This window comes from Etheostoma spectabile, unplaced genomic scaffold, assembly GCF_008692095.1.
Source record: "Etheostoma spectabile isolate EspeVRDwgs_2016 unplaced genomic scaffold, UIUC_Espe_1.0 scaffold280, whole genome shotgun sequence".
In the NCBI taxonomy this organism is placed as follows: Eukaryota; Metazoa; Chordata; class Actinopteri; order Perciformes; family Percidae; genus Etheostoma; species Etheostoma spectabile.
The window spans coordinates 194,425-206,348 of record NW_022605578.1 but is presented as its reverse complement, the minus strand read 5'-3'; positions in this window follow the sequence as shown (position 1 = coordinate 206,348).

Sequence of the window (11,924 nt, the reverse complement as noted above, 5' to 3'; positions counted from 1 at the left end):
TTCAAATAAATAATTAAATATGAAATAATGTTCTAAATATGACCTATTCTGTGTCAGCTTCAACATTCAGCTTGAAATTAATATCTCCTAAAACCTTTTCAAAGTAATAAGATAAGGTTTTTCGGTGTCCATGTGAGCTTTGAGATCTCCAGCACCTTTATTAGACTCTGAAACATACGTGCTAGCTTTGCACACGGTGCACTCCGCTTCCATTTGTCCCAACCGGGACGGTACGTGGAACGTTTTGTTTTTTGCAGTTAAACTGTGAAGCTGCACTTATGCTTCGCATTTTCTGTGCAATGCTGCTCCGCTGTCTGATCTGCTCCCTGTACGTGCTCCCAGTCTGATCTGCTCCCTGAATGTGCTCCCAGTCTGATCTGCTCCCTGTACGTGCTCCCTGTCTGATCTGCTCCCGGTATATGCTCCCAGTCTGATCTGCTCCCTTTATATGCTCCCTGTCTGATCTGCTCCCTGTATGTGCTCCCTGTCTGATCTGCTCCCTGTATATGCTCCCTGTCTGATCTGCTCCCTGTACGTGCTCCCTGTCTGATCTGCTCCCTGTATATGCTCCCAGTCTGATCTGCTCCCTGTATATGCTCCCTGTCTGATCTGCTCCCTGTAAGTGCTCCCTGTCTGATCTGCTCCCTGTACATGCTCCCAGTCTGATCTGCTCCCTGTATATGCTCCCTGTCTGATCTGCTCCCTGTACGTATTCCCTGTCTGATTTGCTCCCTGAATGTGCTCCCTGTCTGATCTGCTCCCTGTACGCAGCCTCTCAGGAATTACGTCACGCAACAAAGTACCGTAGTGCTGTGTGCAAAGCGCCAGTCAATTTAAGTGCACGCTTAATGATCCCATGAAAAACAGCAAAAACTGGACATTTGTATGAATTTATAAACCCCCCCGGTCAGTACGTAAAAAGTGGACATGTCCGGACAAAAGAGGACGGTTGGTCACCCTAGGTTATGGTACATTCTTGGCTTTTCTTCGGCCAAATTTTAAATGTAAACATATGGCGCTCTTCTAGTGTCAATGACGGCTCAAAGCACTTTTAGATCGTACAGGAACCGTTCACCATTCAAAAACATTCATACACTGTGACCGGGGCACTGCCCTACCACTGAGCCACAGACGCCCCAACCAGTTCTATCAGCGAACAGAGGGAGTGGCTGAGGACGAGGACCTGTGCGGTAAAGTTGTGGCTCCATAATGGCGGTGGAGAAAGATGCAAGTGAAGCCATTCAGTCTGTGGCAACGCTTCCAAATATCCAGAAGTTAAAGCCCAGCCGAGCAAGAACAATCTTTGCTGAGTTTTGTTGGTGGCCATGATGTTGTGCCCTTCCCCCCCACAGGGTTATCAGGAAAAGTTTGATTTTCCAGCTTGTTCCGTTAGTGGTGAAGGAGTTGGCTAAGGCATCACGGCCAAATGTTAGTGATTGGTTATGGCAGATCCAGAGTGGCTCTGGGCAGAACCAATAGTTTTAAACTTTATCAGAGTACCCGCCTTCAAGGAAGTTAATACTTGTCAATGGAGAGTGGCCAGACTCTCTCTCTGTACAAATTAAATGTCTGGAAGAGTCTGGTAGGACCAGGCAATGCAGGCATGGTTGCCCGAATAGTTTCTCTTGGAAGCCATGGAAGTAGAGGTTGTTGATCCATTATGACAATATCTTGCTAGCCATGCTCAGTGATACATGACACCGTTTGCTTAGATCACCTATTACACTGTTTGTTTTTAATTTCACAAGTGTCATGAGAACTTGATCTAGAACAGGCATTGTAAATTAATTACTGACATGTCCTTCCAGTGGTACATTTATACAAAAATGTCAAACGTTTCTAGATCAATACCAGTGTAGAGCAAAGCATCCTCGTTTGAACTTTAAAGCAGAAAGTATGCAATGTCATCACACTGAGTCATCTTATCCTGCATATCTGTTCTGCTGGCTGCCTTGCAGCATGATCTTGTTGGACAGGGTCCTCCCATTGTGCATAGACTGAGTGGAACTGTCAATGAATGGGAGTTGCTGATCTGGTCTGGAGCAATTGAGGACAGGCTGAGCAGTCTGATCAAAACAAAAGTATTGCCAAAGTTACACAGTAGGAAAGTAAACACTAGAGGTACAACATGTCATAGTAGACCAGTAAATGTGTGTTTTGTATTATTATCTAAAACTGACAAGTTAACTAACTAGCAACTAAACCTCTAAAATAATTGTAATGGTGTACAAGTACATTTGCTTTTGAAATGTAGTGGGGTAGAAGAAACCCAGGTAGCAAACAGACGTGGGGCCAACGTCAATATTGGTTGGTTACGTTGGTCCAACCTATCTGACAAAAATACAACGTGGGGCCAACGTTGGTATGGTCAGCTTCAATGGCCCAACTCCGCTTCCGCCAAATATAGGCATTCAGCATTTCATGTTTTACCATTCTTCCTATAAACATGGGGAAACGAGTATTTGTCTGGCTTGCTTTCATGACGTTCTTTCCAAGCTATACAATGCATCAAATGTGTGAAATCAGAACAATGTATTTATTAAAGATTACAAAGAAATGACATGACATTGTATGACAAAAGATGGTTTCATAAAATAAAAACAATGGCGCTAACAGGTTCAATCTTTCCTTCTTTTTTTTAACAAGTTCTTTATTAAGGTTTATGTTAAAACAAGATAATTGTATAAATACGGTATAAGTAATAACATATAAAACCAAGACACGTGCAAACCATTGCATAATATGCTAAATATTGAATGTGTAAAGTCCCGGTGCTTTTCTTTTACAGTCTGCTGTAGAAACGTTACATCTGGTCTTAAATCAGTTCTCCTGGGCTAATCCCTTATCCAAAAAGCGGTACTACAGACAGCAGCCTCGTATAAGCGCGCCAACATCTCGACAAACAAGTCACCAACACTGACACTTACTTTTAGCTTGCTTTGTGTTTCATACAATACATTTCAGAAGTATTTACTTGTTAATCATTGTTTTAGTTGTCTAACAAGTCCTCTAAACCTCTCTCAGCAGCAGGTCTGTATTTTATGGGTATCATACTCTGTCCTTCAGCTCATTCTTCCAAGACAACGGTGTGTGATATAGAATTGTATACTGTTATTTTCCGGTATTGTCTACCGTTAGCCTTCTTCTAGACTTCACTTCAGCCGTTAACGTTAGCCCAGCCAGTCTAAGCTAATCTGCTCAATTCAATATATTGTTTTGTTATATGTTTGTTTTTAATATGTAGTCAATCTGTTATCTAGTAAGGCATTGTTATATGGCTTCACAATAGAAATCTGATGTAAACGTAGCCTTATAATTTAGCCAGCATAAATTACATTCAGTGTGACGACAGCAAGCATCTACCGTTAGCTAGCTATCACTGTAGCTTTCGTAGGCATATGCTAGCTTAAACAGAATCAAAATCAGGTGTATCAACTTAAATTAATGTTAGTTATTTGTTTGAAAGCATACTTAGAGTTACCTAGCTACACACTATGTCTGCAAACAACATTTATTCATACAGAACATTTAAACATCAGGCAAGGCTGAGGGCTTGCAATATCCTTAGTGAGGTTAACGTGAATGCGGAATCTGACGCAGCCGACGTAAAAAACGCCCCTGCTGATGATGTGTGGTCAGATGCTGCATCTGATTGGCCCATGTCCCATGAATCAGACGAGTTAGAGACTGAGCTTTATGTTGACAATAACGTGATTTTGAATTTGAATTTTGGTCAGATGCTCTGACAGAAACTGACTCAAGTGACGATGGATTTGTTGAGTCTGCAGAGTGTCTTGGGGAGGAGCTCAGAGGTTGGGCAATAGACAGCCAAATACCACAATGCCATCTAACTGGGCTCTTGGGCATTCTGAGAAAATATCATCCATATCTCCCAAAGGAGATAGATAGAGATAGTTGAGAAAGGCATTAGGCATGTGTGACACCAGATAGACCCTCTCCCAAAGGCCATTCATTTACAAGTGAATATTGATGGCCTATCTTTTGTTCAAAAGCAGCAATCAGCAGTTCTGGCCCATTATAGGCTTGGTAGAGGAAGACAAAACAACGCAACCATTCGTCATCGCTGCATATCTTGGATCTAAAATACCAGAGAATGTCAATCTGTTCCTGGAAACATTTTGTGAATGAATATGTAAAGCGTAAATTAGAGGGTGTGGATGTAATTGGCAAATGTGTAGGTATTAAAATTTCAAGTTTTGTTTGCAATGCAAATGTAAGGGCTTTTGTTAAAAACATTAAAGCCAATAATGCATACCACGGCTGTGAAAAATGCACACAGGAGGAAAGATGGAAGGAAAATCACATGACTTTTCCTGAAGTTGATTCACCTTTACAGACAGATATGTCTTTTATTAAAAGAGAAATGAGTTTGACCATAAAGGGACCAGTGTGTTGACAGGGGTTAGAATTGGTATGGTCTCCTAATTTCCATTAGATGTTATGCACCTGGTTTTTCTTGGGATTATGAGAAAGTTGATAGGGTTTTGGATGAGGGGACCACTTCCAACTTATTTAGGTGCTCATCAGATAGGCCTAAGTTCAGCAGCTCTTATGTACTTTGCCATGCACGGAAAGGGAGATCACTTGTTGAGGTAGATAGGTGGATAGCAACAGCTCAGAACTTTTCTTCTGTATACTGGTCCAGTGGCACTGAAAGACCATTTGCTGAATGTTCTATACCACAATTTTATGCTTCTGCGTGTAGCCATTCACATTTCATGCAGCACCTCCCTGTGCCTCCAGGACTGGGATTTTGCTGAATCACATTTGTTGAGCATTTTCAATCTGTTTATGGTAATTGCATTGTGTATAACATACACGGGCTGACACATCTTGATGCAGTTTGTTGTGATGCATAATTTCTCACCTTTCCCATTTGAGAACTTCCTCCACACATAAAAAAAATGATTAGGACCCCTACCCAGCCCCTTCAACAGATCAGGAGACACTACAGCAAGGGTATAGACCAATAGAGTATGTACTGATCATATTTTACTGAGATACTCAATAAACACATACAATAACCTTTTTCTTAGCTTATTTTCATTTGTGTACTTGTAGTTTCTGTATGTCAATATATCCTACTACAGTATATGGACCTGTAATTTAATTTGTGTTTACATTTTTTTACTGTAATTACATTTAAAAAGTACACATAATATATTAAAACACTTTTTTTACATTCACCCTTGTCTGCGTGGTTCATTATATAATACAGGAAATAAGTTTGAGACTATTATAATACTTCCTTTTTAGTCCAATATACAACTTTTTTTTTTTTTTTTACAAATCACCATATCTACATTACATAATATATATTTAAACATATTCTGCTGGGGCCCCAGTGGTTGAAGCTCTGGTAGAAGAAGCTGCAACTCAGTGTCAGTCATTATTTGCAGTAAATCATTTGTCAGGATCGTTTTTTCACCACCAACAATACACAAACACACTGAGTAATTGGGTTATGTGTAAAGTTCCCATGTCAAGGTGGAGCAGGAATTTCGCGGTGTTTGGTGTTTTTTGCCCCCAACGTCTCCTTCCAGGCAGCGCGGTAATGGTTATGTGTAATGGTTAAATAAAGGGTTAAGGTTAGGGTTAGCTGTCTGAAAGGCGACATTGGAGGCAAAAAACACCACTGAGCAAATATCGCACACAACTCCTGGACGCCTGGGATCACCTGGTCTCCTGAGCCTACTGATGGTACACGCTCCAGTCTGCACCACTGCCTTTTCTGCAGGACAGCGCTCTGAAGGGCTGGGATGTGGCTGTTAGTGCTTCACTATCTACACTTCTTATTGTAAAACTTGAAGTACCTTATTAGAAAAAGTGTTTGAATTCAGCTCAATAATAAAAAAAATACTAAAAATTGACAAAGCCTTTGCACTTTATGAAGACCTTTATTAATCCCTACTGGAACACTAATTTCTGGAATATTATTGATCACATTTTATAGATTCCTACCTCTGTGATTACCACCTCATGTTGAACCTTCTACTACCCTTGGGTAATCTGCCGAGGTGGTCCAGGGCAGCCAGCAGGACCCGAGCGTCATCAGCCATGCACATCACAGAAAAAAAACTATGCAAAATTTGGGTCTGGTGTGTTAGTTAAGGGAAGACGCACTAGGTGGATACTAGGGTAATATTTTTAGTTAAAAGGTATCAACATGAAACTTACCCAGTTTATTACTTGCTTTGAGACAAACATATTTTGTATTATAAGTTTTCTTAAATCGTATATGTTTAAATATGCTAATTAGGCAGAATCTCATTATATATGGACTCATTTGCATACATTTCGAAAAACAGAAATCTGAACATTGGATAAAGCCAGGATCACACTTATTTCATTTTTTTGACACATTACAATTAAAGTTTTTACAGAGGGAATTTTGGATATCTCTTTCTGTCACTACATAAATCAGAAAATACTGTCAACAGCAATAAAAACACAGTTTTTGCCATGTTTTAGTGATAAAATGCTTTATTAATCAAACTGAAAATATATGAACAACCCCCCTGTAAAAACCTTCAGAATATAGATATAGATAGCTAGATAGTTTGGTGTATGTAACGGCTTCTGGAATGGAGATTTCTGGCTCTGAGTTTAAGAAAAAACTCATATTGTGAAAACGGCCTTGTTTTGTGAAATCTTTAGACAGGATCGCGGAGTGGTCGACTGCAGGCAAATAAGCACTAAACACCGTCTTCCGCTAAGATAATTTCCCTTTATCCCCCGCGGAATCCCGTACAGATGTGAGCAACAAACTCACACTGTCAATAATCAACAACACTGTAAAGTACACTCTCCTTTACAGACAAACACTCAGAGGCCGTACCTGCTAGAATATATATATATATCTTTATTCCCCACAGTATACAGCACGGCAAACAGCATGCACAAGCATTCAGTACTTGATGCTAAGTAAACAATACTTTTAGAGCTCTTACCGTGACACAGGACTGGAGAGCCGACAGTCCTAAGCAGAGCAGCATCAAGTGGCTGGGCGTCCGTACGCGACCCGCAGCGATCCTGTCTAAAGATTTCACAAAACAGGCCTTTAAAGATTATGTATAATAAAATCCAAATTATTATACATTTCTACTGGAAAGCACTATTTACAGATACAATATATATAATAATTAACAACAATATACAATATCTACACTAAATAACAGCATGCAGGACTCAGTTTGACCTTCAACAGAGAAGAACCCAGTAACATACAGTACACTATGCATATGGCTGTGCACATGTAATTCTTAAATATAAAACATTTGTTTGTCTTTTTTCCACAGAAGCAACTTGTATAAAGGAGTTTAGCACCATCACCTGGCGTCCCTTGCGACATCTTTCAAGACAGCACACAAAATTTAAAACAGCACACGAGAGCAGAGTTCCAGCGTTGAGTGGCAACAACTAAGGAGGAGCCGCATCACCTCTACCAAATTCAAAGAAGTTTGCCACACCAGGGGGGAAAACTCTGCTGAGAACCTTGCAAAAAGGGACCTGGGATCTTGCCATCAGACTGCTGACATGAGGCGGTGTCTTGCCTTGGAGGCTACAGCAACAGAGGAGTACTGCAAGGTGAGGGAAGTCAGCCGCTACCCATGTGGGTTCCTGATCCACCCTGAGGCACCATGGATGGGATTGTGTATAGTCCTGAGGGACAGCCAGTGTTTGGCCTGTTAGAAATGAAATAGAAATAGAAGTGTAACTAGCTATGTGGACTGCCCTTACGTAATAAAGGAGGGTACACATGCACTGAACCAATCTTATCTTTATTAGTAGCAGGTCCAGGGGAAAATGTTGATTTCTGGGTGTGACTGTTGTGACTTTGTCATATACACAAAAGATGACATGTTCATTCAGAGAATTCCCCGTGACATGTAAGTCATACTAACCACTAAAGAAAAAGCTGACTATTTCTTTATTTTTTATTTCTACCTCAATGCCTTCTTGGCCAATTAATGACTTGATTGCAGTGCAAATGTATTTAAACTTACAGGGTAGGAAATAAAAGACAACCTCATCAGTGAAATGTTGTGTTTTTGATTGTGATGTAATGTTTATGGTAAATAAGTAATTACTTCGAACTAAGCATTTTTGTGTTTTGTACAGCTTAAGTTAGTTTTAAAAGATAAGAGACAGGAATTAAAAATGAGAGACCAAACAAAAGCAGATTACTACTTGAATTGACCGAAGAAGTATTTTAACAAGGTAGCATTCAAAGGCCTAAACTGTATACAAACAGATTTCAAACAAATATAAACTCTGATAAGATTAAGGAATTAAAAGGTTGTATAAAAAAAGAGTCTAGAACCAAATAAAAAAGCTTTGAATGTACAAACAAAAACTGGTTTCATGCACGCTTGTATCCATGCAATTACTTTTAATATCACCAAGCTTTCATGCAGGCACTGCATGACGAGCTTTCATTCAGACGTCCCCCATCAGGGCACTGCACATATCATGCATAGTTTGTATGCATGTTATGTCCAATGCCTTGTTGAAGGTCATCTGGCTGAAAGCCTGATATGCAGTGCCTTTATATGAAAATGTTTAAATAAATATGCAGTGTGGTTGCTCTTTACATGTTGGAAATCCTCAAACCTCAGGCTTCTTTGCCCAGGCCTTTACCAGTGGCCTATTTTCATAGTTTGTAAAGAGACGAGCCACTGTGTACAGTTGATTGATGCTCCTAAAAACCTGTAGGGGAATCACAGAATCCAAAAACTTGTGGTCTTCGACACGGCAAATGGAGCGCTCCACATGCACCCTTAGACGTGCTACGGCGTGGGTCTCCCTACCCTCAGATGCTGACATATGAGGCCTGCCAGAGAGGAAGGCTGGCCGGTAAACCTAGCAGGGCACTATGTCATTAATGAGGAAACCTCTGTCTACCATGACAGCCATCCCGGGGTTGAGCAGATTGAGGACACCAAATTCACGGGTAATCTGTTTGTCGCTGATAGCCCCAGCCAACAACGCAGAGACAACTTTAATTGGCCCATTCTAGGAGGAAACACCTCACTCTGGAGGAGAGGGGAAGATGGGCATTGACACCTCAGCTCAGTGCAGTCAAGGATGACTGTGGTGTCAGGGTAGTCCTTAAAGTCTGCAGGCAGTTTCCTCTGTCTCTCCTCTTCAGGTATCCAGCTCCTTGCAGAGCCAGGTATACTGTGAACAGGAAGTTGCTCCATGTTGTTATGATTCTGCTGACGGTGGACTAATGGATACCGTACCAGTCAGCAAGGTCCTTCTGGACCCAAGGGCAAGGTCTTTCAAAAATAGAAGAAAAAAAACGTTTCAATGTGCCGCAGGGAATGGGTTGTAGGATTTGTGAGAGCTCATCTTTGTGCTTAACAAACATTAACCATGGATGTTAAAACATTTATTTAGTATTTCTTACTTTTTAATTTTTGGACATCAGTTTCGACCCGGAAGTGGCTGAACTTGTGCGTGTGCAGTGCACTCAATTGTTTGTGAGATTGTAGCCAAACTGCTTGAAGTGTTTAAATCATTATAACCTCTTTAAAGAAAACAAAAGGGTCAGCATGAGACAGGATGATATGACGCAGGCCAGAATTGGAAGAATTTTCCAGGAAATTTAAGAAATAATTGTTAACATTTATTTTTGCTAACGTGCTCCAGCTACCTGTAGACACTTCGCCAACCAAGCTAGGTAGCCTAACGTTAACGTAACGTTATGCTAGCTCCTCCTGGAGATCATGCTTACGTCTTATATAGCTGGGTTAATAGATTTAAAAGGGATTTTTCACACTGAATTTACCATGGCTAATATGCCTGGCTACTTTACATGCTAGCAAGACATAAGTTTTTCATTGATAAAGTAGGTATCAGCACAAAGCTTTTATTTAATGGATAAGTCAAACATAGCCATATTTCCATCATCAATAGGGAGCCTTCGAGCTAACACCACATGCTCATTACAAAGTTCACGGAAATATATACTGTATATATTAAGGTGACCAGATTTCTCAGACAAAATCCGGGGACATTTTCAGCTCAGAAGCGTATTTACCTCCAAAACAAGTCATGTTTTATTTTGTAAAACTTAAAACGGGACACTGAACCTAGAGCTGTTCTTATTAGGGGCTGAGCCCCCCCCAAGGTATGATCCTAGACCCCCCCTGCTGCTACTTCTACTCCACTCCACTACACCTCAAGATAGAAAGTCCTAATATTTCAAGATAAAAATTCCATCCTTATACTTCAAGATAAAAGTCCTAATATTTCAAGATAGAAAGTCTTAATATTTCAAGATAGAAAGTCCTTATAGTCCTAATATTTCAGATAGAAAGTCTTAATATTTCAAGATAGAAAGTCTCAATATTTCATAATGTTGTAATGTACTGACCTACATTATACTGAAGCTTGCTTTACTGCTCAAGGCTTGTTTCTGCAACAGCTCATTGAGAATCGATACAACAAAAACTACTGAGGACGGCTATGGCTCAGTGGTAGAATGGTTGCCTGCCAACCAGAAGGTGGTGGTTCGATCCCGCCCGCAGTCATTGTCGAAGTGTCCTTAGGCAACACACTGAACCCCGAGTTGCCCCCGGTGCTGCGCATCGGAGTGTGATGTGTGTGAACGTTTATCTGATGAGCAGGTGGCACCTTGTACGGCGCACAGTCCCAGTGTATGAATGTGTGTGAATGTGAATGTCTCCTGTAGATGTAAAAGGTGCTTTGAGCAGTGTTAAGACTGGAAAAGCGCTATATAAATACAGCAATTTACATTACATATTTCCTTTGACAGTAATGCAGGATTAAACGAGATCGCGCAATGTAAGTTAATGGGATAATTGCCAGCTTGTATTTACGTTCATAAAAGTGCTTGTTTAGCTGCTAACAGACTCAGATTAATATTCTAAGTGTCTGAACATATGGAACGGATTCTAAGGGGTCGACCTTTTGTTAAAGATTAAGATCCTTTTTAAAAATAAAGTCCGCGAAATTGCGTTTGCTAAACCCACAGCTCCATGTAAATAATCAGTGATTTTAGCATCGTAAAACACGGCTTCTAAAAAAATCTTGAGCACCGCTGGCTCTGGCGGTCTGGAGCCTGCGTGGTAGGGTTGCGATTATTGGCTACTTTTGTCAGTTTTTTCTTTCTTCATTCCAATTGGGTCTTTCAGTCACAGTGAAAACCGGGACATTCCGGGACAGATCCAGCCGGGGACAGGTAGCCAAAATCGGGGACTGTCCCCGGAAACCGGGGACGTCTGGTCACCCTAGTATATATATATTTATAGCGTGAACTCCATCATGCAAAAAGAGCAGTGGAGTTTCAAACCTTAGTTGAGGGTGTTTGACAAAGCTACAACTTAAACGATGAACATACAGTATGTAGCCATACACTGTTCACAAACCTGCGAGCGTGGTCGATCTTCCCCCGATTGGCAACAGCCCTCCACCTGCTTCTCTGGGTGATGCCAGAGAAGATGATCTTCATGCCTGGATACTGCAGGTGGAGGTTCTGCAGGTCCTCCTTCAGTCCTGCAACAAGGTTAACGCCCTTGACGTCTCCAAGGGGGGAGTCTCTCCTCTCTAAGCGTAGCTCCTATGGCGGCATTTTAATGCTATGAAGCTATCACCTGCAGTTAGCATCCCATTGACTGCCATTCATTTTGGCGCCACTTTGCCAGTGAATAACTTTACATCTGAAGCGTTTTAAGATTTTATTTGTCCATTGTTTATTTCTAAAGAAACACGACAATGTATAACAGGCTCACATTATGGCGCTGTAGCAGACGTTTTTTGTAACATAAGCTAACGATTGTGTCATAACCACCCAACTTATTGTTGCATAGTCGACAAATCACCGTATTATCAGGAGAAACTCGCAGACAGTTTTGACTTACATCAGCTGTTTAGGT